Source organism: Phalangium opilio, unplaced genomic scaffold (genome assembly GCF_054372755.1).
Source record: "Phalangium opilio isolate 3A_F unplaced genomic scaffold, DU_Popi_V2 ptg000209l_1, whole genome shotgun sequence".
Classification (NCBI taxonomy): Eukaryota; Metazoa; Arthropoda; class Arachnida; order Opiliones; family Phalangiidae; genus Phalangium; species Phalangium opilio.
The window spans coordinates 12413005-12439092 of NW_028324217.1; the positions used below are offsets into that span (position 1 = coordinate 12413005).

General features: G+C 47.3%; 6 non-coding genes across 6 annotated transcripts; all 6 read left to right on the forward strand.

Annotated features, from left to right (window-relative positions):
* The first annotated feature begins 3495 nt into the window (after positions 1–3495).
* Positions 3496–3568, forward strand: TRNAT-GGU (transfer RNA threonine (anticodon GGU)). The gene has a single exon. It is a non-coding gene; the product is annotated as a tRNA-Thr (tRNA).
* Positions 3569–4670: 1102 nt separating this feature from the next.
* On the forward strand, positions 4671–4743 carry TRNAT-GGU (transfer RNA threonine (anticodon GGU)). The gene has a single exon. It is a non-coding gene; the product is annotated as a tRNA-Thr (tRNA).
* Positions 4744–7318: 2575 nt separating this feature from the next.
* Positions 7319–7391, forward strand: TRNAT-GGU (transfer RNA threonine (anticodon GGU)). Its single transcript has one exon. It is a non-coding gene; the product is annotated as a tRNA-Thr (tRNA).
* A 74-nt stretch (positions 7392–7465) lies between these two features.
* On the forward strand, positions 7466–7538 carry TRNAT-GGU (transfer RNA threonine (anticodon GGU)). Its single transcript has one exon. It is a non-coding gene; the product is annotated as a tRNA-Thr (tRNA).
* Positions 7539–8640: 1102 nt separating this feature from the next.
* Positions 8641–8713, forward strand: TRNAT-GGU (transfer RNA threonine (anticodon GGU)). Its single transcript has one exon. It is a non-coding gene; the product is annotated as a tRNA-Thr (tRNA).
* An 808-nt stretch (positions 8714–9521) lies between these two features.
* Positions 9522–9594, forward strand: TRNAT-GGU (transfer RNA threonine (anticodon GGU)). Its single transcript has one exon. It is a non-coding gene; the product is annotated as a tRNA-Thr (tRNA).
* Positions 9595–26088: the final 16494 nt, after the last annotated feature.

Consider the following 26088-nt stretch of genomic DNA (forward strand, 5'->3'; position numbering starts at 1 on the left):
CCGAAAGGTTGGTGGTTCGGGCCCACCCAGGAGAGGTGTTCTGGGGTCTCAGATGTAGCGTGAAAAGTCATAACTTTTCCACAATACCTGACAACCATTTAATTTCCGAGCTTCCGTGGGTCAATGGTTAGCGCGTTCGGCTGTTAACCGAAAGGTTGGTGGTTCGAGCCCACCCGGGAGAGGTGTTGTGTGGTCTCAGATGTAGCGTGAAAAGTCAGAGTTTTTCCAAAATACCTGACGAACGTTTCATTTTTGGGCTTCCGTGGCGCAATGGTTAGCGCGTACAGCTGTTAAGCGAAAGGTTGGTGGTTCGAGCCCACCCGGAGAGGTGTTGTGGGGTCTCAGATGTAGCGTGATAAGTCAAAGTTTTTTCACAATACCTGACGACCATTTAATTTTTCGGCTTCCTTGGCGCAATGGTTAGCGCGTTCAGCTGTTAACCGAAAGGAGGTTGGTGGTTCGAGCCCACCCAGAAGAGGTGTTGTGGGGTCTCAGATGTAGCGTGAAAAGTCATAACCTTTCCACAATACCTGACAACCATTTAATTTCTGAGCTTCCGTGGCTCAATGGCTATCGCGTTCGGCTGTTAACCAATAGGTTGGTGGTTCGAGCCTATCCGGGAGCGGTGTTGTGAGGTCTCAGATGTAACGTAAAATGTCAGAGTTTTTCCACAATACCTGACTAACATTCAATTTTTGGGCTTCCGTAGCGCAATGGTTAGCGCGTTCAGCTGTTAACCGAAAGGTTGGTGGTTCGAGCCCACCCGGGAGAGATGTTGTGGGGTCTCAGATGTAACGTAAATAGTCAAAGTTTTTCCACAATACCTGACGACCATTTAATTTTTCGGCTTCCTTGGCGCAATGGTTAGCGCGTTCGGCTGTTAACCGAAAGGTTGGTGGTTCGAGCCCATCCGGGAGCGGTGTTGTGAGGTCTCAGATGTAACGTAAAAAGTCAGATTTTTTCCACAATACCTGACGAACATTTAATTTTTGGGCTTCCGTGGCGCAATGGTTAGCGCGTTCGGCTGTTAACCGAAAGGTTGGTGGTTCGAGCCCATCCGGGAGCGGTGTTGTGAGGTCTCAGATGTGTCGTAAAAAGTCAGAGCTTTTCCACAATACCTGACGACCATTTAATTTTTGGGCTTCCGTGGCGCAATGGTTAGCGCGTTCAGCAGTTAACCGAAAGGTTGGTGGTTCGAGCCCACCCGGGAGAGATGTTGTGGGGTCTCAGATGTAACGTAAAAAGTCAAAGTTTTTCCAGAATACCTGACGAACATTTAATTTTTGGGCTTCCGTGGCGCGATGGTTAGCGCGTTCAGCTGGTAACCGAAAGGTTGGTGGTTCGAGCCCCTCCATTAGAGGTGTTGTGAAGTCTCAGATGTAGCGTGAAAAGTCATAACTTTTCCACAATACCTGACAAACATTTAATTTCTGAGCTTCCGCGGCTCAATGGTTAGCGCGTTCGGCTGTTAACCGAAAGGTTGGTGGTTCGAGCCCACCCGGGAGAGGTGTTGTGGGGTCTCAGATGTAACGTAAAAAGCCAAAGTTTTTCCACAATACCTGATGAACATTTAATTTCTGAGATTCCGTGACGCAATGGTTAGCGTGTTCAGCTGTTAACCGAAAGGTTGGTGGTTCGAGCCCACCCAGAAGAGGTGTTGTGGGGTCTCAGATGTAGCGTGAAAAGTCATAACTTTTCCACAATACCTGACAACCTTTTAATTTCTGAGCTTCCGTTTCTCAATGGTTAGCGCGTTCGGCTGTTAACCAATAGGTTGTTGGTTCGAGCCTATCCGGGAGCGGTGTTGTGAGGTCTCAGATGTAACGTAAAATGTCAGAGTTTTTCCACAATACCTGACTAACTTTCAATTTTTAGGCTTCCGTAGCGCAATGGTTAGCGCGTTCAGCTGTTAACCGAAAGGTTGGTGGTTCGAGCCCACCCGGGAGAGATGTTGTGGGGTCTCAGATGTAACGTAAAAAGTCAAAGTTTTTCCAGAATACCTGACGAACATTTAATTTTTGGGCTTCCGTGGCGCAATGGTTAGCGCGTTCAGCTGTTAACCGAAAGGAGGTTGGTGGTTCGAGCCCACCCAGAAGAGGTGTTGTGGGGTCTCAGATGTAGCGTGAAAAGTCATAACTTTTCCACAATACCTGACAACCATTTAATTTCTGAGCTTCCGTGGCTCAATGGCTAGCGCGTTCGGCTGTTAACCAATAGGTTGGTGGTTCGAGCCTATCCGGGAGCGGTGTTGTGAGGTCTCAGATGTAACGTAAAATGTCAGAGTTTTTCCACAATACCTGACTAACATTCAATTTTTGGGCTTCCGTAGCGCAATGGTTAGCGCGTTCAGCTGTTAACCGAAAGGTTGGTGGTTCGAGCCCACCCGGGAGAGATGTTGTGGGGTCTCAGATGTAACGTAAATAGTCAAAGTTTTTCCACAATACCTGACGACCATTTAATTTTTCGGCTTCCTTGGCGCAATGGTTAGCGCGTTCGGCTGTTAACCGAAAGGTTGGTGGTTCGAGCCCATCCGGGAGCGGTGTTGTGAGGTCTCAGATGTAACGTAAAAAGTCAGAGTTTTTCCACATTACCTGACGAACATTTAATTCTTGGGCTTCCGTGGCGCAATTGTTAGCGCGTTCACCTGTTAACCGAAAGGTTGGTGGTTCGAGCCCACCCGGGAGAGATGTTGTGGGGTCTCAGATGTAACGTAAAAAGTCAAAGTTTTTCCAGAATACCTGACGAACATTTAATTTTTGGGCTTCCGTGGCGCGATGGTTAGCGCGTTCAGCTGGTAACCGAAAGGTTGGTGGTTCGACCCCCTCCATTAGAGGTGTTGTGAAGTCTCAGATGTAGCGTGAAAAGTCATAACTTTTCCACAATACCTGACAAACATTTAATTTCTGAGCTTCCGCGGCTCAATGGTTAGCGCGTTCGGCTGTTAACCGAAAGGTTGGTGGTTCGAGCCCACCCGGGAGAGGTGTTGTGGGGTCTCAGATGTAACGTAAAAAGCCAAAGTTTTTCCACAATACCTGACGAACATTTAATTTCTGAGATTCCGTGACGCAATGGTTAGCGTGTTCAGCTGTTAACCGAAAGGTTGGTGGTTCGAGCCCTCACAGAAGAGGTGTTGTGGGGTCTCAGATGTAGCGTGAAAAGTCATAACTTTTCCACAATACCTGACAACCTTTTAATTTCTGAGCTTCCGTTTCTCAATGGTTAGCGCGTTCGGCTGTTAACCAATAGGTTGTTGGTTCGAGCCTATCCGGGAGCGGTGTTGTGAGGTCTCAGATGTAACGTAAAATGTCAGAGTTTTTCCACAATACCTGACTAACATTCAATTTTTGGGCTTCCGTAGCGCAATGGTTAGCGCGTTCAGCTGTTAACCGAAAGGTTGGTGGTTCGAGCCCACCCGGGAGAGATGTTGTGGGGTCTCAGATGTAACGTAAATAGTCAAAGTTTTTCCTGAATACCTGACGAACATTTAATTTTTGGGCTTCCGTGGCGCAATGGTTAGCGCGTTCAGCTGGTAACCGAAAGGTTGGTGGTTCGAGCCCACCCGGGAGAGGTGTAATGGGGTCTCAGTTGTAGCGTGAAAAGTCATAACTTTTCCACAATAGCTGACAACCATTTAAGTTCTGAGCTTCCGTGGCTCAATGGTTAGCGCGCTCAGCTGTTATTCAAAAGGTTGGTGGTTCGAGCCCACCCGGAGAGGTGTTGTGAGGTCTCAGATGTGACGTAAAAAGTCAGAGTTTTTCCACAATACCTGACGAACATTTAATTTTTGGGCTTCCGTGGCGCAATGGTTAGCGCGTTCAGCAGTTAACCGAAAGGTTGGTGGTTCGCGCACATCTTGGAGCGGTTTTGTGAGGTCTAAGATGTGACGTAAAAAGTCAGAGTTTTTCCACATTTCCTGACGAACATTTAATTTTTGGGCTTCCGTGGCGCAATGGTTTGCGCGTTCAGCTGTTAACCGAAAGCTTGGTGTTTCGAGCCCATCCAGGAGAGGTGTTGTGGGGTCTCAGATGTAGCGTAAAAAGTCAAAACTTTTCCACAATACGTAACAACCATTAAATTTCTGAGCTTCTGCGGCTCAATGGTTAGCGCGTTCGGCTGTTAACCAATATGTTGGTGGTTCGAGCCAACCCGGGAGCGGTTTTGTGGGATCTCAAATGTAACGTAGCAAGCCAAAGTTTTTCCACAATAACTGACGACCATTTAATTTTTGGGCTTCTGTGGCGCAATGGTTAGCGCGCTCGGCTGTTAACTAATAGGTTGGTGGTTCAAGCCTATCCGGGAGCGGTTTTGTGAGGTCTCAGATGTAACGTAAAATGTCAGAGTTTTTCCACAATACCTGACGAACATTTAATTTTTGGGCTTCCGTGGGGCAATTGTTAGCGCGTTTACCTGTTAACCGAAAGGTTGGTGGTTCGAGCCCACCCGGGAGAGGTGTAATGGGGTCTCAGTTGTAGCGTGAAAAGTCATAACTTTTCCACAATAGCTGACAACCATTTAATTTCTGAGCTTCCGTGGCTCAATGGTTAGCGCGCTCAGCTGTTAACCGAAAGGTTGGTGGTTCGAGCCTAACCAGGAACTGTGTTGTGAGGTCTCAGATGTGACGTAAAAAGTCAGAGTTTTTCCACAATACCTGACGAACGTTTAATTTTTGGGCTTCCGTAGCGCAATGGTTAGCGCGTTCAGCTGGTAACCGAAAGGTTGGTGGTTCGAGCCCACCCGGGAGAGGTGTTGTGAAGTCTCAGATGTGACGTAAAAATCAGAGTTTTTCCACAATACCTGACGACCATTTAATTTTTGGGCTTCCGTGGCGCAATGGTTAGCGCGTTCGGCTTTTAACTAATAGGTTGGTGGTTCGAGCCTATACGGGAGGGGTTTTGTGAGGTCTCAGATGTAACGTAAAAAGCCAAAGTTTTTCCACAATACCTGACGAACATTTAATTTCTGAGATTCCGTGACGCAATGGTTAGCGTGTTCAGCTGTTAACCGAAAGGTTGGTGGTTCGAGCCCATCCAGAAGAGGTGTTGTGGGGTCTCAGATGTAGCGTGAAAAGTCATAACTTTTCCACAATACCTGACAACCTTTTAATTTCTGAGCTTCCGTTTCTCAATGGTTAGCGCGTTCGGCTGTTAACCAATAGGTTGTTGGTTCGAGCCTATCCGGGAGCGGTGTTGTGAGGTCTCAGATGTAACGTAAAATGTCAGAGTTTTTCCACAATACCTGACTAACATTCAATTTTTGGGCTTCCGTAGCGCAATGGTTAGCGCGTTCAGCTGTTAACTGAAAGGTTGGTGGTTCGAGCCCACCCGGGAGAGATGTTGTGGGGTCTCAGATGTAACGTAAAAAGTCAAAGTTTTTCCAGAATACCTGACGAACATTTAATTTTTGGGCTTCCGTGGCGCAATGGTTAGCGCGTTCAGCTGTTAACCGAAAGGAGGTTGGTGGTTCGAGCCCACCCAGAAGAGGTGTTGTGGGGTCTCAGATGTAGCGTGAAAAGTCATAACTTTTCCACAATACCTGACAACCATTTAATTTCTGAGCTTCCGTGGCTCAATGGCTAGCGCGTTCGGCTGTTAACCAATAGGTTGGTGGTTCGAGCCTATCCGGGAGCGGTGTTGTGAGGTCTCAGATGTAACGTAAAATGTCAGAGTTTTTCCACAATACCTGACTAACATTCAATTTTTGGGCTTCCGTAGCGCAATGGTTAGCGCGTTCAGCTGTTAACCGAAAGGTTGGTGGTTCGAGCCCACCCGGGAGAGATGTTGTGGGGTCTCAGATGTAACGTAAATAGTCAAAGTTTTTCCACAATACCTGACGACCATTTAATTTTTCGGCTTCCTTGGCGCAATGGTTAGCGCGTTCGGCTGTTAACCGAAAGGTTGGTGGTTCGAGCCCATCCGGGAGCGGTGTTGTGAGGTCTCAGATGTAACGTAAAAAGTCAGATTTTTTCCACAATACCTGACGAACATTTAATTTTTGGGCTTCCGTGGCGCAATGGTTAGCGCGTTCGGCTGTTAACCGAAAGGTTGGTGGTTCGAGCCCATCCGGGAGCGGTGTTGTGAGGTCTCAGATGTGTCGTAAAAAGTCAGAGCTTTTCCACAATACCTGACGACCATTTAATTTTTGGGCTTCCGTGGCGCAATGGTTAGCGCGTTCAGCAGTTAACCGAAAGGTTGGTGGTTCGCGCACATCTTGGAGCGGTTTTGTGAGGTCTCAGATGTGACGTAAAAAGTCAGAGTTTTTCCACATTACCTGACGAACATTTAATTCTTGGGCTTCCGTGGCGCAATTGTTAGCGCGTTCACCTGTTAACCGAAAGGTTGGTGGTTCGAGCCCACCCGGGAGAGATGTTGTGGGGTCTCAGATGTAACGTAAAAAGTCAAAGTTTTTCCAGAATACCTGACGAACATTTAATTTTTGGGCTTCCGTGGCGCGATGGTTAGCGCGTTCAGCTGGTAACCGAAAGGTTGGTGGTTCGACCCCCTCCATTAGAGGTGTTGTGAAGTCTCAGATGTAGCGTGAAAAGTCATAACTTTTCCACAATACCTGACAAACATTTAATTTCTGAGCTTCCGCGGCTCAATGGTTAGCGCGTTCGGCTGTTAACCGAAAGGTTGGTGGTTCGAGCCCACCCGGGAGAGGTGTTGTGGGGTCTCAGATGTAACGTAAAAAGCCAAAGTTTTTCCACAATACCTGACGAACATTTAATTTCTGAGATTCCGTGACGCAATGGTTAGCGTGTTCAGCTGTTAACCGAAAGGTTGGTGGTTCGAGCCCTCACAGAAGAGGTGTTGTGGGGTCTCAGATGTAGCGTGAAAAGTCATAACTTTTCCACAATACCTGACAACCTTTTAATTTCTGAGCTTCCGTTTCTCAATGGTTAGCGCGTTCGGCTGTTAACCAATAGGTTGTTGGTTCGAGCCTATCCGGGAGCGGTGTTGTGAGGTCTCAGATGTAACGTAAAATGTCAGAGTTTTTCCACAATACCTGACTAACATTCAATTTTTAGGCTTCCGTAGCGCAATGGTTAGCGCGTTCGGCTGTTAACCAATAGGTTGGTGGTTCGAGCCTATCCGGGAGCGGTGTTGTGAGGTCTCAGATGTAACGTAAAATGTCAGAGTTTTTCCACAATACCTGACTAACATTCAATTTTTGGGCTTCCGTAGCGCAATGGTTAGCGCGTTCAGCTGTTAACCGAAAGGTTGGTGGTTCGAGCCCTCCCGGGAGAGATGTTGTGGGGTCTCAGATGTAACGTAAATAGTCAAAGTTTTTCCTGAATACCTGACGAACATTTAATTTTTGGGCTTCCGTGGCGCAATGGTTAGCGCGTTCAGCTGGTAACCGAAAGGTTGGTGGTTCGAGCCCACCCGGGAGAGGTGTTGTGAAGTCTCGGATGTAGCGTGAAAAGTCATAACTTTTCCACAATACCTGACAAACATTTAATTTCTGAGCTTCCGTGGCCCAATGGTTAGCGCGTTCAGCTGGTAACCGAAAGGTTGGTGGTTCGACCCCATCCGGGAGCTGTGTTGTGAGGTCTCAGATGTGACGTAAAATGTCAGAGTTTTTCCACAATACCTGACGAACATTTAAATTTTGGGCTTCCGTGGTGCAATTGTTAGCGCGTTTACCTGTTAACCGAAAGGTTGGTGGTTCGAGCCCACCCGGGAGAGGTGTAATGGGGTCTCAGTTGTAGCGTGAAAAGTCATAACTTTTCCACAATAGCTGACAACCATTTAAGTTCTGAGCTTCCGTGGCTCAATGGTTAGCGCGCTCAGCTGTTATTCAAAAGGTTGGTGGTTCGAGCCCACCCGGAGAGGTGTTGTGAGGTCTCAGATGTGACGTAAAAAGTCAGAGTTTTTCCACAATACCTGACGACCATTTAATTTTTGGGCTTCCGTGGCGCAATGGTTAGCGCGTTCAGCAGTTAACCGAAAGGTTGGTGGTTCGCGCACATCTTGGAGCGGTTTTGTGAGGTCTAAGATGTGACGTAAAAAGTCAGAGTTTTTCCACATTTCCTGACGAACATTTAATTTTTGGGCTTCCGTGGCGCAATGGTTTGCGCGTTCAGCTGTTAACCGAAAGCTTGGTGTTTCGAGCCCATCCAGGAGAGGTGTTGTGGGGTCTCAGATGTAGCGTAAAAAGTCAAAACTTTTCCACAATACGTAACAACCATTTAATTTTTGGGCTTCTGTGGCGCAATGGTTAGCGCGCTCGGCTGTTAACTAATAGGTTGGTGGTTCAAGCCTATCCGGGAGCGGTTTTGTGAGGTCTCAGATGTAACGTAAAATGTCAGAGTTTTTCCACAATACCTGACGAACATTTAATTTTTGGGCTTCCGTGGGGCAATTGTTAGCGCGTTTACCTGTTAACCGAAAGGTTGGTGGTTCGAGCCCACCCGGGAGAGGTGTAATGGGGTCTCAGTTGTAGCGTGAAAAGTCATAACTTTTCCACAATAGCTGACAACCATTTAATTTCTGAGCTTCCGTGGCTCAATGGTTAGCGCGCTCAGCTGTTAACCGAAAGGTTGGTGGTTCGAGCCTAACCAGGAACTGTGTTGTGAGGTCTCAGATGTGACGTAAAAAGTCAGAGTTTTTCCACAATACCTGACGAACGTTTAATTTTTGGGCTTCCGTAGCGCAATGGTTAGCGCGTTCAGCTGGTAACCGAAAGGTTGGTGGTTCGAGCCCACCCGGGAGAGGTGTTGTGAAGTCTCAGATGTGACGTAAAAATCAGAGTTTTTCCACAATACCTGACGACCATTTAATTTTTGGGCTTCCGTGGCGCAATGGTTAGCGCGTTCGGCTTTTAACTAATAGGTTGGTGGTTCGAGCCTATACGGGAGGGGTTTTGTGAGGTCTCAGATGTAACGTAAAATGTCAGAGTATTTCCACAATACCTGACGACCATTTAATTTTTTGGCTTCCGTGGCGCAATGGTTAGCGCGTTCGGTTGTTAACCGAAAGGTTGGTGGTTCGAGCCTAACCAGGAACTGTGTTGTGAGGTCTCATATGTGACGTAAAAAGTCATAACTTTTCCACAATACCTGACAACCATTTAAGTTCCGTGCTTCCGTGGCTCAATGGTTAGCGCGTTCGGCTGTTAACCGAAAGGTTGGTGGTTCGAGCCCACCCGGGAGAGGTGTTGTGTGGTCTCAGAAGTAGCGTGATAAGTCAAAGTTTTTCCACAATACCTGACGACCATTTAATTTTTCGGCTTCCTTGGCACAATGGTTAGCGCGTTCGGCTGTTAACCGAAAGGTTGGTGGTTCGAGCTCACCCGGGAGAGATGTTGTGGGGTCTCAGATGTAGCGTGAAAAGTCATAACTTTTCCACAATACCTGACAAACATTTAATTTCTGAGCTTCCGTGGCGCAATGGTTAGCGCGCTCAGCTGTTAACCGAAAGGTTGGTGGTTCGAGCCTAACCAGGAACTGTGTTGTGAGGTCTCAGATGTGACGTAAAAAGTCAGAGTTTTTCCACAATACCTGACGAACGTTTAATTTTTGGGCTTCCGTAGCGCAATGGTTAGCGCGTTCAGCTGGTAACCGAAAGGTTGGTGGTTCGAGCCCACCCGGGAGAGGTGTTGTGAAGTCTCAGATGTGACGTAAAAATCAGAGTTTTTCCACAATACCTGACGACCATTTAATTTTTGGGCTTCCGTGGCGCAATGGTTAGCGCGTTCGGCTTTTAACTAATAGGTTGGTGGTTCGAGCCTATACGGGAGGGGTTTTGTGAGGTCTCAGATGTAACGTAAAATGTCAGAGTATTTCCACAATACCTGACGACCATTTAATTTTTTGGCTTCCGTGGCGCAATGGTTAGCGCGTTCGGTTGTTAACCGAAAGGTTGGTGGTTCGAGCCTAACCAGGAACTGTGTTGTGAGGTCTCAGATGTGACGTAAAAAGTCATAACTTTTCCACAATACCTGACAACCATTTAAGTTCCGTGCTTCCGTGGCTCAATGGTTAGCGCGTTCGGCTGTTAACCGAAAGGTTGGTGGTACGAGCCCACCCGGGAGAGGTGTTGTGTGGTCTCAGAAGTAGCGTCATAAGTCAAAGTTTTTCCACAATACCTGACGACCATTTAATTTTTCGGCTTCCGTGGCACAATGGTTAGCGCGTTCGGCTGTTAACCGAAAGGTTGGTGGTTCGAGCTCACCCGGGAGAGATGTTGTGGGGTCTCAGATGTAGCGTGAAAAGTCATAACTTTTCCACAATACCTGACAAACATTTAATTTCTGAGCTTCCGTGGCGCAATGGTTAGCGCGCTCAGCTGTTATTCAAAAGGTTGGTGGTTCGAGCCCACCCGGGAGCAGTGTTGTGAGGTCTCAGATGTGACGTAAAAAGTCGGAGTTTTTCCACAATACCTGACGACCATTTAATTTTTGGGCTTCCGTGGCGCAATGGTTAGCGCGTTCGGCTTTTAACTAATAGGTTGGTGGTTCGAGCCTATACGGGAGGGGTTTTGTGAGGTCTCAGATGTAACGTAAAATGTCAGAGTATTTCCACAATACCTGACGACCATTTAATTTTTGGCTTCCGTGGCGCAATGGTTAGCGCGTTCGGTTGTTAACCGAAAGGTTGGTGGTTCGAGCCTAACCAGGAACTGTGTTGTGAGGTCTCAGATGTGACGTAAAAAGTCATAACTTTTCCACAATACCTGACAACCATTTAAGTTCCGTGCTTCCGTGGCTCAATGGTTAGCGCGTTCGGCTGTTAACCGAAAGGTTGGTGGTTCGAGCCCACCCGGGAGAGGTGTTGTGTGGTCTCAGAAGTAGCGTCATAAGTCAAAGTTTTTCCACAATACCTGACGACCATTTAATTTTTCGGCTTCCGTGGCACAATGGTTAGCGCGTTCGGCTGTTAACCGAAAGGTTGGTGGTTCGAGCTCACCCGGGAGAGATGTTGTGGGGTCTCAGATGTAGCGTGAAAAGTCATAACTTTTCCACAATACCTGACAAACATTTAATTTCTGAGCTTCCGTGGCGCAATGGTTAGCGCGCTCAGCTGTTATTCAAAAGGTTGGTGGTTCGAGCCCACCCGGGAGCAGTGTTGTGAGGTCTCAGATGTGACGTAAAAAGTCGGAGTTTTTCCACAATACCTGACGACCATTTAATTTTTGGGCTTCCGTGGCGCAATGGTTAGCGCGTTCAGCTGTTAACCGAAAGGTTGGTGGTTCGAGCCCACCCGGAGAGGTGTTGTGGGGTCTCAGATTTAGCGTGATAAGTCAAAGTTTTTCCACAATACCCGACGACCATTTAATTTTTCGGCTTCCGTGGCACAATGGTTAGCGCGTTCGGCTGTTAACCGAAAGGTTGGTGGTTCGAGCTCACCCGGGAGATATGTTGTGTGGTCTCTGATGTAGCGTGAAAAGTCATAACTTTTCCACAATACCTGACAAACATTTAATTTCTGAGCTTCCGTGGCGCAATGGTTAGCGCGTTCAGCTGTTAACCGAAAGGTTGGTGGTTCGAGCCCACCCGGAGAGGTGTTGTGGGGTCTCAGATTTAGCGTGATAAGTCAAAGTTTTTCCACAATACCCGACGACCATTTAATTTTTCGGCTTCCGTGGCACAATGGTTAGCGCGTTCAGCTGTTAACCGAAAGGTTGGTGGTTCGAGCCCACCCGGGAGAGGTGTTGTGGGGTCTCAGATGTAACGTAAAAAGCTAAAGACTTTCCACAATACCTGACGAACATTTAATTTTTGGGCTTCCGTGGCGCAAAGGTTAGCGCGTTCAGCTGTTAACCGAAAGGTTGGTGGTTCGAGCCAACCCGGGAGAGATGTTGTGGGGTCTCAGATGTAGCGTGAAAAGTCATAACTTTTCCAGAATACCTGACAACCATTTACTTTTTGGGCTTCCGTGGCGCAATGGTTAGCGCGTTCGGCTGTTAACCGAAAGGTTGGTGGTTCGAGCCTATCCGGGAGCGGTGTTGTAAGGTCTCAGATGTAACGTAAAATATCAGAGTTTTTCCACAATACCTGACTAATATTCATTTGTTGGGCTTCCGTGGTGCAATGATTAGCGCGTTCAGCTGTTAACCGAAAGGTTCGTGGTTCGAACCCACCCGGGAGAGGTGTTGTGGGGTCTCAGATGTAACGTAAAAAGCCAAAGTTTTTCCACAATACCTGACGAACATTTAATTTTTTGGGCTTCCGTGGCGCAATGGTTAGCGCGTTCAGCTTTTAACCGAAAGGTTGGTGGTTCGAGCCCACCCGGGAGAGGTGTTGTGGGGTCTCAGATGTAGCGTGAAAAGTCATAACTTTTCCACAATACCTGACAACCATTTAATTTCCGAGCTTCCGTGGCTCAATGGTTAGCGCGTTTGGCTGTTAACCAATAGGTTGGTGGTTCGAGCCTATCCGGTAGCGGTGCTTTGAGGTCTCAGATGTAACGTAAAATATCAGAGTTTTTCCACAATACCTGACTAACATTCATTTGTTGGGCTTCCGTGGCGCAATGATTAGCGCGTTCAGCTGTTAACCGAAAGTTTCGTGGTTCGAGCCCACCCGGGAGAGGTGTTGTGGGGTCTCAGATGTAACGTAAAAAGCCAAAGATTTTCCACAATACCTGACGAACATTTAATTTTTGGGCTTCCGTGGCGCAAAGGTTAGCGCGTTCAGCTGTTAACCGAAAGGTTGGTGGTTCGAGCCCACCCGGGAGAGGTGTTATGGAGTCTCAGATGTAGCGTGAAAAGTCATAACTTTTTCACAATACCTGACAAGCATTTAATTTCTGAGCTTCCGTGGCGCAATGGTTATTGCGCTCAGCTGTTATTCAAAAGGTTGGTGGTTCGAGCCCACCCGGGAGCAGTGTTGTGAGGTCTCAGATGTGACGTAAAATGTCAGAGTTTTTCCACAATACCTGACAACCATTTACTATTTGGGCTTCCGTGGCGCAATGGTTAGCGCGTTCAGCTGTTAACCGAAAGGTTGGTGGTTCGAGCCCACCCGGGAGAGGTGTTGTGGGGTCTCATATGTAATGTAAAAAGCCAAAGTTTTTCCACAATACCTGACGAGCATTTAGTTTTTGGGCTTCCGTGGCGCAATGGTTAACGCGTTCAGCTGTTAACCGAAAGGTTGGTGGTTCGAGCCCACCCGGGAGAGGTGTTGTGGGGTCTCAGATGTAACGTAAAAAGCCAAAGATTTTCCACAATACCTGACGAACATTTAATTTTTGGGCTTCCGTGGCGCAAAGGTTAGCGCGTTCAGCTGTTAACCGAAAGGTTGGTGGTTCGAGCCCACCCGGGAGAGGTGTTATGGAGTCTCAGATGTAGCGTGAAAAGTCATAACTTTTTCACGATACCTGACAAGCATTTAATTTCTGAGCTTCCGTGGCGCAATGGTTATTGCGCTCAGCTGTTATTCAAAAGGTTGGTGGTTCGAGCCCACCCGGGAGAGGTGTTGTGGGGTCTCAGATGTAACGTAAAAAGCCAAAGATTTTCCACAATGACTGACGAACATTTAATTTTTGGGCTTCCGTGGCGCAAAGGTTAGCGCGTTCAGCTGTTAACCGAAAGGTTGGTGGTTCGAGCCAACCCGGGAGAGGTGTTGTGCGGTCTCAGATGTAGCGTGAAAAGTCATAACTTTTCCACAATACCTGACAACCATTTAATTTCCGAGCTTCCGTGGCTCAATGGTTAGCGCGTTCGGCTGTTAACCAATAGGTTGGTGGTTCGAGCCAACCCGGGAGAGGTGTTGTGCGGTCTCAGATGTAGCGTGAAAAGTCATAACTTTTCCACAATACCTGACTAACATTCATTTGTTGGGCATCCGTGGCGCAATGATTAGCGCGTTCAGCTGTTAACCGAAAGGTTGGTGGTTCGAGCCCACCCGGGAGAGGTGTTATGGAGTCTCAGATGTAGCGTGAAAAGTCATAACTTTTTCACAATACCTGACAAGCATTTAATTTCTGAGCTTCCGTGGCGTAATGGTTATTGCGCTCAGCTGTTATTCAAAAGGTTGGTGGTTCGAGCCCACCCGGGAGCAGTGTTGTGAGGTCTCAGATGTGACGTAAAAAGTCAGAGTTTTTCCACAATACCTGACGAACATTTAATTTTTGGGCTTCCGTAGCGCAATGGTTAGCGCGTTCAGCTGTTAACCGAAAGGTTGGTGGTTCGAGCCAACCCGGGAGAGGTGTTGTGGGGTCTCAGATGTAGCGTGAAAAGTCATAACTTTTCCACAATACCAGACAACCATTTACTTTTTGGGCTTCCGTGGCGCAATGGTTAGCGCGTTCGGCTGTTAACCGAAAGGTTGGTGGTTCGAGCCTATCCGGGAGCGGTTTTGTGAGGTCTCAGATGTGACGTAAAGAGTCAGAGTTTTTCCACAATACCTGACGAACATTTAATTTTTGGGCTTCCGTGGCGCAATGGTTATTGCGTTCGGCTGTTAACCGAAAGGGTCGTGGTTCGAGCCCACCCGGGAGAGGTGTTGTGGGGTCTCAGATGTAACGTAAAAAGCCAAAGTTTTTCCACAATACCTGACGAACATTTAATTTTTGGGCTTCCGTGGCGCAATGGTTAGCGCGTTCAGCTGTTAACCGAAAGGTTGGTGGTTCGAGCCCACCCGGGAGAGGTGTTTTGGGGTCTCAGATGTAACGTAAAAAGCCAAAGTTTAAATTCAAATTCAAAATGTTTGTTTTTTACTTTTCATTACGTATACAGTTTGCTACGGGGCTAAGTCACATTGTGACTTGTAAGCCCCGTGCCTATCTGCTTAATTTAATACAACAATTTAATTTAAAAAATAGATTTAACAATGGTGTATTATAATAATTAGTGTTAAAGATTCATGAAAAAAGAATTAATGAATTTATGTTATATCCACTTAAAATTGAACAGTGGCATGGTATAATATTAAAAATTTAACAATTGGTTATGCCAAAAGTGGCTTTATAAAAACAAATTAAATTAAAAAGTAAAGGTTTTATTATTTTTTTCTTCTATTAGTGATTTTATAGTCTTTTTAAATCTAGTTAAAGTCGGTTTTGCTTGAATTTCAGGTGATATTGTGTTATATAATTTTATTCCCGTATAAAATATTGACGTGAATTTTTTTGAAGTGTTACATTTAGGTAAATCTAATAGCTCTAGTGATCTTGTATGTCTATTTTTCTGCTTCATTTTTAGTAGGCTATTTTTCCACAATACCTGACGAACATTTAATTTTTGGGCTTCCGTGGCGCAATGGTTAGCGCGTTCGGCTGTTAACCGAAAGGTTGGTGGTTCGAGCCTATCCTGGAGCGGTTTTGTGAGGTCTCAGATGTGACGTAAAGAGTCAGAGTTTTTCCACAATACCTGACGAACATTTAATTTTAGGGCTTCCGTGGCGCAATGGTTATTGCGTTCGGCTGTTAACCTAAAGGTTGGTGGTTCGAGCACAACCGGGAGCTGTGTTGTGAGGTCTCAGATGTGACGTAAAAAGTCAGAGTTTTTCCACAATACCTGACGAACGTTTAATTTTTGGGCTTCCGTGGCTTAACGGTTAGCGCGTTCAGCTGTTAACCAATAGGTTGTTGGTTCGAGCCTATCCGGGAGCGGTGTTGTGAGGTCTCAGATGTAACGTAAAATATCAGAGTTTTTCCACAATACCTGACTAATATTCATTTGTTGGGCTTCCGTGGCGCAATGATTAGCGCGTTCAGCTGTTAACCGAAAGGTTCGTGGTTCGAGCCCACCCGGGAGAGGTGTTGTGGGGTCTCAGATGTAACGTAAAAAGCCAAAGTTTTTCCACAATACCTGACGAACATTTAATTTTTGGGCTTCCGTGGCGCAATGGTTAGCGCGTTCAGCTGTTAACCGAAAGGTTGGTGGTTCGAGCCCACCCCGGAGAGGTGTTGTGGGGTCTCAGATGTAGCGTGAAAAGTGATAACGTTTCCACAATACCTGACAACCATTTACTTTTTGGGCTTCCGTGGCGCAATGGTTAGCGCGTTCGGCTGTTAACCGAAAGGTTGGTGGTTCGAGCCCATACGGGAACGGTTTTGTGAGGTCTCAGATGTGACGTAAAGAGTCAGAGTTTTTCCACAATACCTGACAAGCATTTAATTTCTGAGCTTCCGTGGCGCAATGGTTATTGCGCTCAGCTGTTATTCAAAAGGTTGTTGGTTAGATCCTATCCGGGAGCGGTTTTGTGAGTTCTCAGATGTGACGTAAAAAGTCAGAGTTTTTCCACAATACCTGACGAACATTTAATTTTTGGGCTTCCGTGGCGCAATGGTTAGCGCGTTCGGCTGTTAACCGAAAGGTTGGTGGTTCGAGCACAACCGGGAGCTGTGTTGTGAGGTCTCAGATGTGACGTAAAAAGTCAGAGTTTTTCCACAATACCTGACGAACATTTAATTTTTGGGCTTCCGTGCCGCAATGGTTAGCGCGTTCAGCTGTTTACCGAAAGGTTGGTGGTTCGAGCCCACCCGGGAGAGGTGTTGTGGGGTCTCAGATGTAGCGTGAAAAGTGATAACTTTTCCACAATACCTGACAACCATTTACTTTTTCGGCTTCCGTGGCACAATGGTTAGCGCGTTCGGCTGTTAACCGAAAGGTTGGTGGTTCGAGCCCACCCGGGAGAGATGTTGTGTGGTCTCTGATGTAGCGTGAAAAGTCATAACTTTTCCACAATACCTGACAAACATTTAATTTCTGAGCTTCCGTGGCGCAATGGTTAACGCGTTCAGCTGTTAACCGAAAGGTTGGTGGTTCGAGCCCACCCGGGAGAGGTGTTGTGGGGTCTCAGATGTAACGTAAAAAGCTAAAGATTTTCCACAATACCTGACGAACATTTAATTTTTGGGCTTCCGTGGCGCAAAGGTTAGCGCGTTCAGCTGTTAACCGAAAGGTTGGTGGTTCGAGCCCACCCGGGAGCAGTGTTGTGAGGTCTCAGATGTGACGTAAAAAGTCAGAGTTTTTCCACAATACCTGACGAACATTTAATTTTTGGGCTTCCGTAGCTCAATGGTTAGCGCGTTCAGCTGTTAACCGAAAGGTTCGTGGTTCCAGCCCACCCGGGAGAGGTGTTGTGGGGTCTCAGATGTAACGTAAAAAGCCAAAGTTTTTCCACAATACCTGACGAACATTTAATTTTTGGGCTTCCGTGGCGCAATGGTTAGCGCGTTCAGCTGTTAACCGAAAGGTTGGTGGTTCGAGCCCACCCCGGAGAGGTGTTGTGGGGTCTCAGATGTAGCGTGAAAAGTGATAACTTTTCCACAATACCTGACAACCATTTACTTTTTGGGCTTCCGTGGCGCAATGGTTAGCGCGTTCGGCTGTTAACCGAAAGGTTGGTGGTTCGAGCCCATCCGGGAGCGGTTTTGTGAGGTCTCAGATGTGACGTAAAGAGTCAGAGTTTTTCCACAATACCTGACAAGCATTTAATTTCTGAGCTTCCGTGGCGCAATGGTTATTGCGCTCAGCTGTTATTCAAAAGGTTGTTGGTTAGATCCTATCCGGGAGCGGTGTTGTGAGGTCTCAGATATAACGTAAAATATCAGAGTTTTTCCACAATACCTGACGAACATTTAATTTTTGGGCTTCCGTGCCGCAATGGTTAGCGCGTTCAGCTGTTTACCGAAAGGTTGGTGGTTCGAGCCCACCCGGGAGAGGTGTTGTGGGGTCTCAGATGTAACGTAAAAAGCCAAAGATTTTCCACAATACCTGACGACCATTAAATTTTTCGTTTTCCGTGGCACAATGGTTAGCGCGTTCGGCTGTTAACCGAAAGGTTGGTGGTTCGAGCTCACCCGGGAGAGATGTTGTGTGGTCTCTGATGTAGCGTGAAAAGTCATAACTTTTCCACAATACCTGACAAACATTTAATTTCTGAGCTTCCGTGGCGCAATGGTTAACGCGTTCAGCTGTTAACCGAAAGGTTGGTGGTTCGAGCCCACCCGGGAGAGGTGCTGTGGGGTCTCAGATGTAACGTAAAAAGCTAAAGATTTTCCACAATACCTGACGAACCTTTAATTTTTGGGCTTCCGTGGCGCAAAGGTTAGCGCGTTCAGCTGTTAACCGAAAGGTTGGTGGTTCGAGCCCACCCGGGAGAAGTGTTATGGAGTCTCAGATGTAGCGTGAAAAGTCATAACTTTTCCACAATACTTGACAAGCATTTAATTTCTGAGCTTCCGTGGCGCAATGGTTATTGCGCTCAGCTGTTATTCAAAAGGTTGGTGGTTCGAGCCCACCCGGGAGCAGTGTTGTGAGGTCTCAGATGTGACGTAAAAAGTCAGAGTTTTTCCACAATACCTGACGAACATTTAATTTTTGGGCTTCCGTAGCTCAATGGTTAGCGCGTTCAGCTGTTAACCGAAAGGTTCGTGGTTCCAGCCCACCCGGGAGAGGTGTTGTGGGGTCTCAGATGTAACGTAAATAGCCAAAGTTTTTCCACAATACCTGACGAACATTTAATTTTTGGGCTTCCGTGGCGCAATGGTTAGCGCGTTCAGCTGTTAACCGAAAGGTTGGTGGTTCGAGCCTATCCGGGAGCGGTTTTGTGAGGTCTCAGATGTGACGTAAAAAGTCAGAGTTTTTCCACAATACCTGACGAACGTTTAATTTTTGGGCTTCCGTGGCGCAATGGTTAGCGCGTTCAGCTGTTAACCGAAAGGTTGGTGGTTCGAACCCACCCGGGAGAGGTGTTGTGGGGTCTCAGATGTAACGTAAAAAGCCAAAGATTTTCCACAATACCTGACGAACATTTAATTTTTGGGTTTCCGTGGCGCAAAGGTTAGCGCGTTCAGCTGTTATTCAAAAGGTTGGTGGTTCGAGCCAACCCGGGAGCAGTGTTGTGAGGTCTCAGATGTGACGTAAAAAGTCAGAGTTTTTCCACAATACCTGACGAACATTTAATTTTTGGGCTTCCGTAGCGCAATGGTTAGCGCGTTCAGCTGTTAACCGAAAGGTTGGTGGTTCGAGCCGACCCGGGAGAGGTGTTGTGGGGTCTCAGATGTAGCGTGAAAAGTCATAACTTTTCCACAATACCTGACAACCATTTACTTTTTGGGCTTCCGTGGCGCAATGGTTAGCGCGTTCGGCTGTTAACCGAAAGGTTGGTGGTTCGAGCCTATCCGGGAGCGGTTTTGTGAGGTCTCAGATGTGACGTAAAAAGTCAGAGTTTTTCCACAATACCTGACGAACATTTAATTTTTGGGCTTCCGTAGCGCAATGGTTAGCGCGTTCAGCTGTTAACCGAAAGGTTGGTGGTTCGAGCCAACCCGGGAGAGGTGTTGTGGGGTCTCAGATGTAACGTAAAAAGCCAAAGTTTTTCCACAATACCTGACGAACATTTAATTTTTCGGCTTCCGTGGCGCAATGGTTAGCGCGTTCAGCTGTTAACCGAAAGGTTGGTGGTTCGAGCCCACCCGGGAGAGGTGTTGTGGGGTCTCAGATGTAACGTAAAAAGCCAAAGATTTTCCACAATACCTGACGAACATTTAATTTTTGGGCTTTCGTGGCGAAGGTTAGCGCGTTCAGCTGTTATTCAAAAGGTTGGTGGTTCGAGCCCACCCGGGAGCAGTGTTGTGAAGTCTCAGATGTGACGTAAAAAGTCAGAGTTTTTCCACAATACCTGACGAACATTTAATTTTTGGGCTTCCGTAGCGCAATGGTTAGCGCGTTCAGCTGTTAACCGAAAGGTTGGTGGTTCGCGCCCATCCGGGAGCGGTTTTGTGAGGTCTCAGATGTGACGTAAAACGTCAGAGTTTTTCCACATTACCTAACGAACATTTAACTTTTGGGCTTCCGTGGCGCAATGGTTAGCGCGTACAGCTGTTAACCGAAAGGTTGGTGGTTCGAGCCCACCCGGAGAGGTGTTGTGGGGTCTCAGATGTAGCGTGATAAGTCAAAGTTTTTCCACAATACCTGACGAACATTTAATTTTTGGGCTTCCGTAGCGCAATGGTTAGCGCGTTCAGCTGTTAACCGAAAGGTTGGTGGTTCGAGCCGACCCGGGAGAGGTGTTGTGGGGTCTCAGATGTAGCGTGAAAAGTCATAACTTTTCCACAATACCTGACAACCATTTACTTTTTGGGCTTCCGTGGCGCAATGGTTAGCGCGTTCGGCTGTTAACCGAAAGGTTGGTAGTTCGAGCCTATCCGGGAGCGGTTTTGTGAGGTCTCAGATGTGACGTAAAAAGTCAGAGTTTTTCCACAATACCTGACGAACATTTAATTTTTGGGCTTCCGTAGCGCAATGGTTAGCGCGTTCAGCTGTTAACCGAAAGGTTGGTGGTTCGAGCCAACCCGGGAGAGGTGTTGTGGGGTCTCAGATGTAACGTAAAAAGCCAAAGTTTTTCCACAATACCTGACGAACATTTAATTTTTCGGCTTCCGTGGCGCAATGGTTAGCGCGTTCAGCTGTTAACCGAAAGGTTGGTGGTTCGAGCCCACCCGGGAGAGGTGTTGTGGGGTCTCAGATGTAACGTAAAAAGCCAAAGATTTTCCACAATACCTGACGAACATTTAATTTTTGGGCTTTCGTGGCAAAGGTTAGCGCGTTCAGCTGTTATTCAAAAGGTTGGTGGTTCGAGCCCACCCGGGAGCAGTGTTGTGAAGTCTCAGATGTGACGTAAAAAGTCAGAGTTTTTCCACAATACCTGACGAACATTTAATTTTTGGGCTTCCGTAGCGCAATGGTTAGCGCGTTCAGCTGTTAACCGAAAGGTTGGTGGTTCGCGCCCATCCGGGAGCGGTTTTGTGAGGTCTCAGATGTGACGTAAAAAGTCAGAGTTTTTCCACATTACCTAACGAACATTTAACTTTTGGGCTTCCGTGGCGCAATGGTTAGCGCGTACAGCTGTTAACCGAAAGGTTGGTGGTTCGAGCCCACCCGGAGAGGTGTTGTGGGGTCTCAGATGTAGCGTGATAAGTCAAAGTTTTTCCACAATACCTGACGAACATTTAATTTTTGGGCTTCCGTAGCGCAATGGTTAGCGCGTTCAGCTGTTAACCGAAAGGTTGGTGGTTCGAGCCGACCCGGGAGAGGTGTTGTGGGGTCTCAGATGTAGCGTGAAAAGTCATAACTTTTCCACAATACCTGACAACCATTTACTTTTTGGGCTTCCGTGGCGCAATGGTTAGCGCGTTCGGCTGTTAACCGAAAGGTTGGTGGTTCGAGCCTATCCGGGAGCGGTTTTGTGAGGTCTCAGATGTGACGTAAAAAGTCAGAGTTTTTCCACAATACCTGACGAACATTTAATTTTTGGGCTTCCGTAGCGCAATGGTTAGCGCGTTCAGCTGTTAACCGAAAGGTTGGTGGTTCGAGCCAACCCGGGAGAGGTGTTGTGGGGTCTCAGATGTAACGTAAAAAGCCAAAGTTTTTCCACAATACCTGACGAACATTTAATTTTTCGGCTTCCGTGGCGCAATGGTTAGCGCGTTCAGCTGTTAACCGAAAGGTTGGTGGTTCGAGCCCACCCGGGAGAGGTGTTGTGGGGTCTCAGATGTAACGTAAAAAGCCAAAGATTTTCCACAATACCTGACGAACATTTAATTTTTGGGCTTTCGTGGCGAAGGTTAGCGCGTTCAGCTGTTATTCAAAAGGTTGGTGGTTCGAGCCCACCCGGGAGCAGTGTTGTGAAGTCTCAGATGTGACGTAAAAAGTCAGAGTTTTTCCACAATACCTGACGAACATTTAATTTTTGGGCTTCCGTAGCGCAATGGTTAGCGCGTTCAGCTGTTAACCGAAAGGTTGGTGGTTCGCGCCCATCCGGGAGCGGTTTTGTGAGGTCTCAGATGTGACGTAAAAAGTCAGAGTTTTTCCACATTACCTAACGAACATTTAACTTTTGGGCTTCCGTGGCGCAATGGTTAGCGCGTACAGCTGTTAACCGAAAGGTTGGTGGTTCGAGCCCACCCGGAGAGGTGTTGTGGGGTCTCAGATGTAGCGTGATAAGTCAAAGTTTTTCCACAATACCTGACGAACATTTAATTTTTGGCCTTCCGTGGCGCAATGGTTAGCGCGTTCGGCTGTTAACCGAAAGGTTGGTGGTTCAAGCCCACCCGGGAGAGGTGTTTTGGAGTCTCAGATGTGACGTAAAAAGTCAGAGTTTTTCCACAATACCTGACGAACATTTAATTTTTGGGCTTCCGTAGCTCAATGGTTAGCACGTTCAGCTGTTAACCGAAAGGTTCGTGGTTCCAGCCCACCCGGGAGAGGTGTTGTGGGGTCTCAGATGTAACGTAAAAAGCCAAAGTTTTTCCACAATACCTGACGAACATTTAATTTTTGGGCTTCCGTGGCGCAATGGTTAGCGCGTTCAGCTGTTAACCGAAAGGTTGGTGGTTCGAGCCCACCCCGGAGAGGTGTTGTGGGGTCTCAGATGTAGCGTGAAAAGTGATAACTTTTCCACAATACCTGACAACCATTTACTTTTTGGGCTTCCGTGGCGCAATGGTTAGCGCGTTCGGCTGTTAACCGAAAGGTTGGTGGTTCGAGCCCATCCGGGAGCGGTTTTGTGAGGTCTCAGATGTGACGTAAAGAGTCAGAGTTTTTCCACAATACCTGACAAGCATTTAATTTCTGAGCTTCCGTGGCGCAATGGTTATTGCGCTCAGCTGTTATTCAAAAGGTTGTTGGTTAGATCCTATCCGGGAGCGGTGTTGTGAGGTCTCAGATATAACATAAAATATCAGAGTTTTTCCACAATACCTGACGAACATTTAATTTTTGGGCTTCCGTGCCGCAATGGTTAGCGCGTTCAGCTGTTTACCGAAAGGTTGGTGGTTCGAGCCCACCCGGGAGAGGTGCTGTGGGGTCTCAGATGTAACGTAAAAAGCTAAAGATTTTCCACAATACCTGACGAACATTTAATTTTTGGGCTTCCGTAGCGCAATGGTTAGCGCGTTCAGCTGTTAACCGAAAGGTTGGTGGTTCGAGCCAACCCGGGAGAGGTGTTGTGGGGTCTCAGATGTAACGTAAAAAGCCAAAGTTTTTCCACAATACCTGACGAACATTTAATTTTTCGGCTTCCGTGGCGCAATGGTTAGCGCGTTCAGCTGTTAACCGAAAGGTTGGTGGTTCGAGCCCACCCGGGAGAGGTGTTGTGGGGTCTCAGATGTAACGTAAAAAGCCAAAGATTTTCCACAATACCTGACGAACATTTAATTTTTGGGCTTTCGTGGCGAAGGTTAGCGCGTTCAGCTGTTATTCAAAAGGTTGGTGGTTCGAGCCCACCCGGGAGCAGTGTTGTGAAGTCTCAGATGTGACGTAAAAAGTCAGAGTTTTTCCACAATACCTGACGAACATTTAATTTTTGGGCTTCCGTAGCGCAATGGTTAGCGCGTTCAGCTGTTAACCGAAAGGTTGGTGGTTCGCGCCCATCCGGGAGCGGTTTTGTGAGGTCTCAGATGTGACGTAAAACGTCAGAGTTTTTCCACATTACCTAACGAACATTTAACTTTTGGGCTTCCGTGGCGCAATGGTTAGCGCGTACAGCTGTTAACCGAAAGGTTGGTGGTTCGAGCCCACCCGGAGAGGTGTTGTGGGGTCTCAGATGTAGCGTGATAAGTCAAAGTTTTTCCACAATACCTGACGAACATTTAATTTTTGGGCTTCCGTAGCGCAATGGTTAGCGCGTTCAGCTGTTAACCGAAAGGTTGGTGGTTCGAGCCGACCCGGGAGAGGTGTTGTGGGGTCTCAGATGTAGCGTGAAAAGTCATAACTTTTCCACAATACCTGACAACCATTTACTTTTTGGGCTTCCGTGGCGCAATGGTTAGCGCGTTCGGCTGTTAACCGAAAGGTTGGTAGTTCGAGCCTATCCGGGAGCGGTTTTGTGAGGTCTCAGATGTGACGTAAAAAGTCAGAGTTTTTCCACAATACCTGACGAACATTTAATTTTTGGGCTTCCGTAGCGCAATGGTTAGCGCGTTCAGCTGTTAACCGAAAGGTTGGTGGTTCGAGCCAACCCGGGAGAGGTGTTGTGGGGTCTCAGATGTAACGTAAAAAGCCAAAGTTTTTCCACAATACCTGACGAACATTTAATTTTTCGGCTTCCGTGGCGCAATGGTTAGCGCGTTCAGCTGTTAACCGAAAGGTTGGTGGTTCGAGCCCACCCGGGAGAGGTGTTGTGGGGTCTCAGATGTAACGTAAAAAGCCAAAGATTTTCCACAATACCTGACGAACATTTAATTTTTGGGCTTTCGTGGCAAAGGTTAGCGCGTTCAGCTGTTATTCAAAAGGTTGGTGGTTCGAGCCCACCCGGGAGCAGTGTTGTGAAGTCTCAGATGTGACGTAAAAAGTCAGAGTTTTTCCACAATACCTGACGAACATTTAATTTTTGGGCTTCCGTAGCGCAATGGTTAGCGCGTTCAGCTGTTAACCGAAAGGTTGGTGGTTCGCGCCCATCCGGGAGCGGTTTTGTGAGGTCTCAGATGTGACGTAAAAAGTCAGAGTTTTTCCACATTACCTAACGAACATTTAACTTTTGGGCTTCCGTGGCGCAATGGTTAGCGCGTACAGCTGTTAACCGAAAGGTTGGTGGTTCGAGCCCACCCGGAGAGGTGTTGTGGGGTCTCAGATGTAGCGTGATAAGTCAAAGTTTTTCCACAATACCTGACGAACATTTAATTTTTGGGCTTCCGTAGCGCAATGGTTAGCGCGTTCAGCTGTTAACCGAAAGGTTGGTGGTTCGAGCCGACCCGGGAGAGGTGTTGTGGGGTCTCAGATGTAGCGTGAAAAGTCATAACTTTTCCACAATACCTGACAACCATTTACTTTTTGGGCTTCCGTGGCGCAATGGTTAGCGCGTTCGGCTGTTAACCGAAAGGTTGGTGGTTCGAGCCTATCCGGGAGCGGTTTTGTGAGGTCTCAGATGTGACGTAAAAAGTCAGAGTTTTTCCACAATACCTGACGAACATTTAATTTTTGGGCTTCCGTAGCGCAATGGTTAGCGCGTTCAGCTGTTAACCGAAAGGTTGGTGGTTCGAGCCAACCCGGGAGAGGTGTTGTGGGGTCTCAGATGTAACGTAAAAAGCCAAAGTTTTTCCACAATACCTGACGAACATTTAATTTTTCGGCTTCCGTGGCGCAATGGTTAGCGCGTTCAGCTGTTAACCGAAAGGTTGGTGGTTCGAGCCCACCCGGGAGAGGTGTTGTGGGGTCTCAGATGTAACGTAAAAAGCCAAAGATTTTCCACAATACCTGACGAACATTTAATTTTTGGGCTTTCGTGGCGAAGGTTAGCGCGTTCAGCTGTTATTCAAAAGGTTGGTGGTTCGAGCCCACCCGGGAGCAGTGTTGTGAAGTCTCAGATGTGACGTAAAAAGTCAGAGTTTTTCCACAATACCTGACGAACATTTAATTTTTGGGCTTCCGTAGCGCAATGGTTAGCGCGTTCAGCTGTTAACCGAAAGGTTGGTGGTTCGCGCCCATCCGGGAGCGGTTTTGTGAGGTCTCAGATGTGACGTAAAAAGTCAGAGTTTTTCCACATTACCTAACGAACATTTAACTTTTGGGCTTCCGTGGCGCAATGGTTAGCGCGTACAGCTGTTAACCGAAAGGTTGGTGGTTCGAGCCCACCCGGAGAGGTGTTGTGGGGTCTCAGATGTAGCGTGATAAGTCAAAGTTTTTCCACAATACCTGACGAACATTTAATTTTTGGCCTTCCGTGGCGCAATGGTTAGCGCGTTCGGCTGTTAACCGAAAGGTTGGTGGTTCAAGCCCACCCGGGAGAGGTGTTTTGGAGTCTCAGATGTGACGTAAAAAGTCAGAGTTTTTCCACAATACCTGACGAACATTTAATTTTTGGGCTTCCGTAGCTCAATGGTTAGCACGTTCAGCTGTTAACCGAAAGGTTCGTGGTTCCAGCCCACCCGGGAGAGGTGTTGTGGGGTCTCAGATGTAACGTAAAAAGCCAAAGTTTTTCCACAATACCTGACGAACATTTAATTTTTGGGCTTCCGTGGCGCAATGGTTAGCGCGTTCAGCTGTTAACCGAAAGGTTGGTGGTTCGAGCCCACCCCGGAGAGGTGTTGTGGGGTCTCAGATGTAGCGTGAAAAGTGATAACTTTTCCACAATACCTGACAACCATTTACTTTTTGGGCTTCCGTGGCGCAATGGTTAGCGCGTTCGGCTGTTAACCGA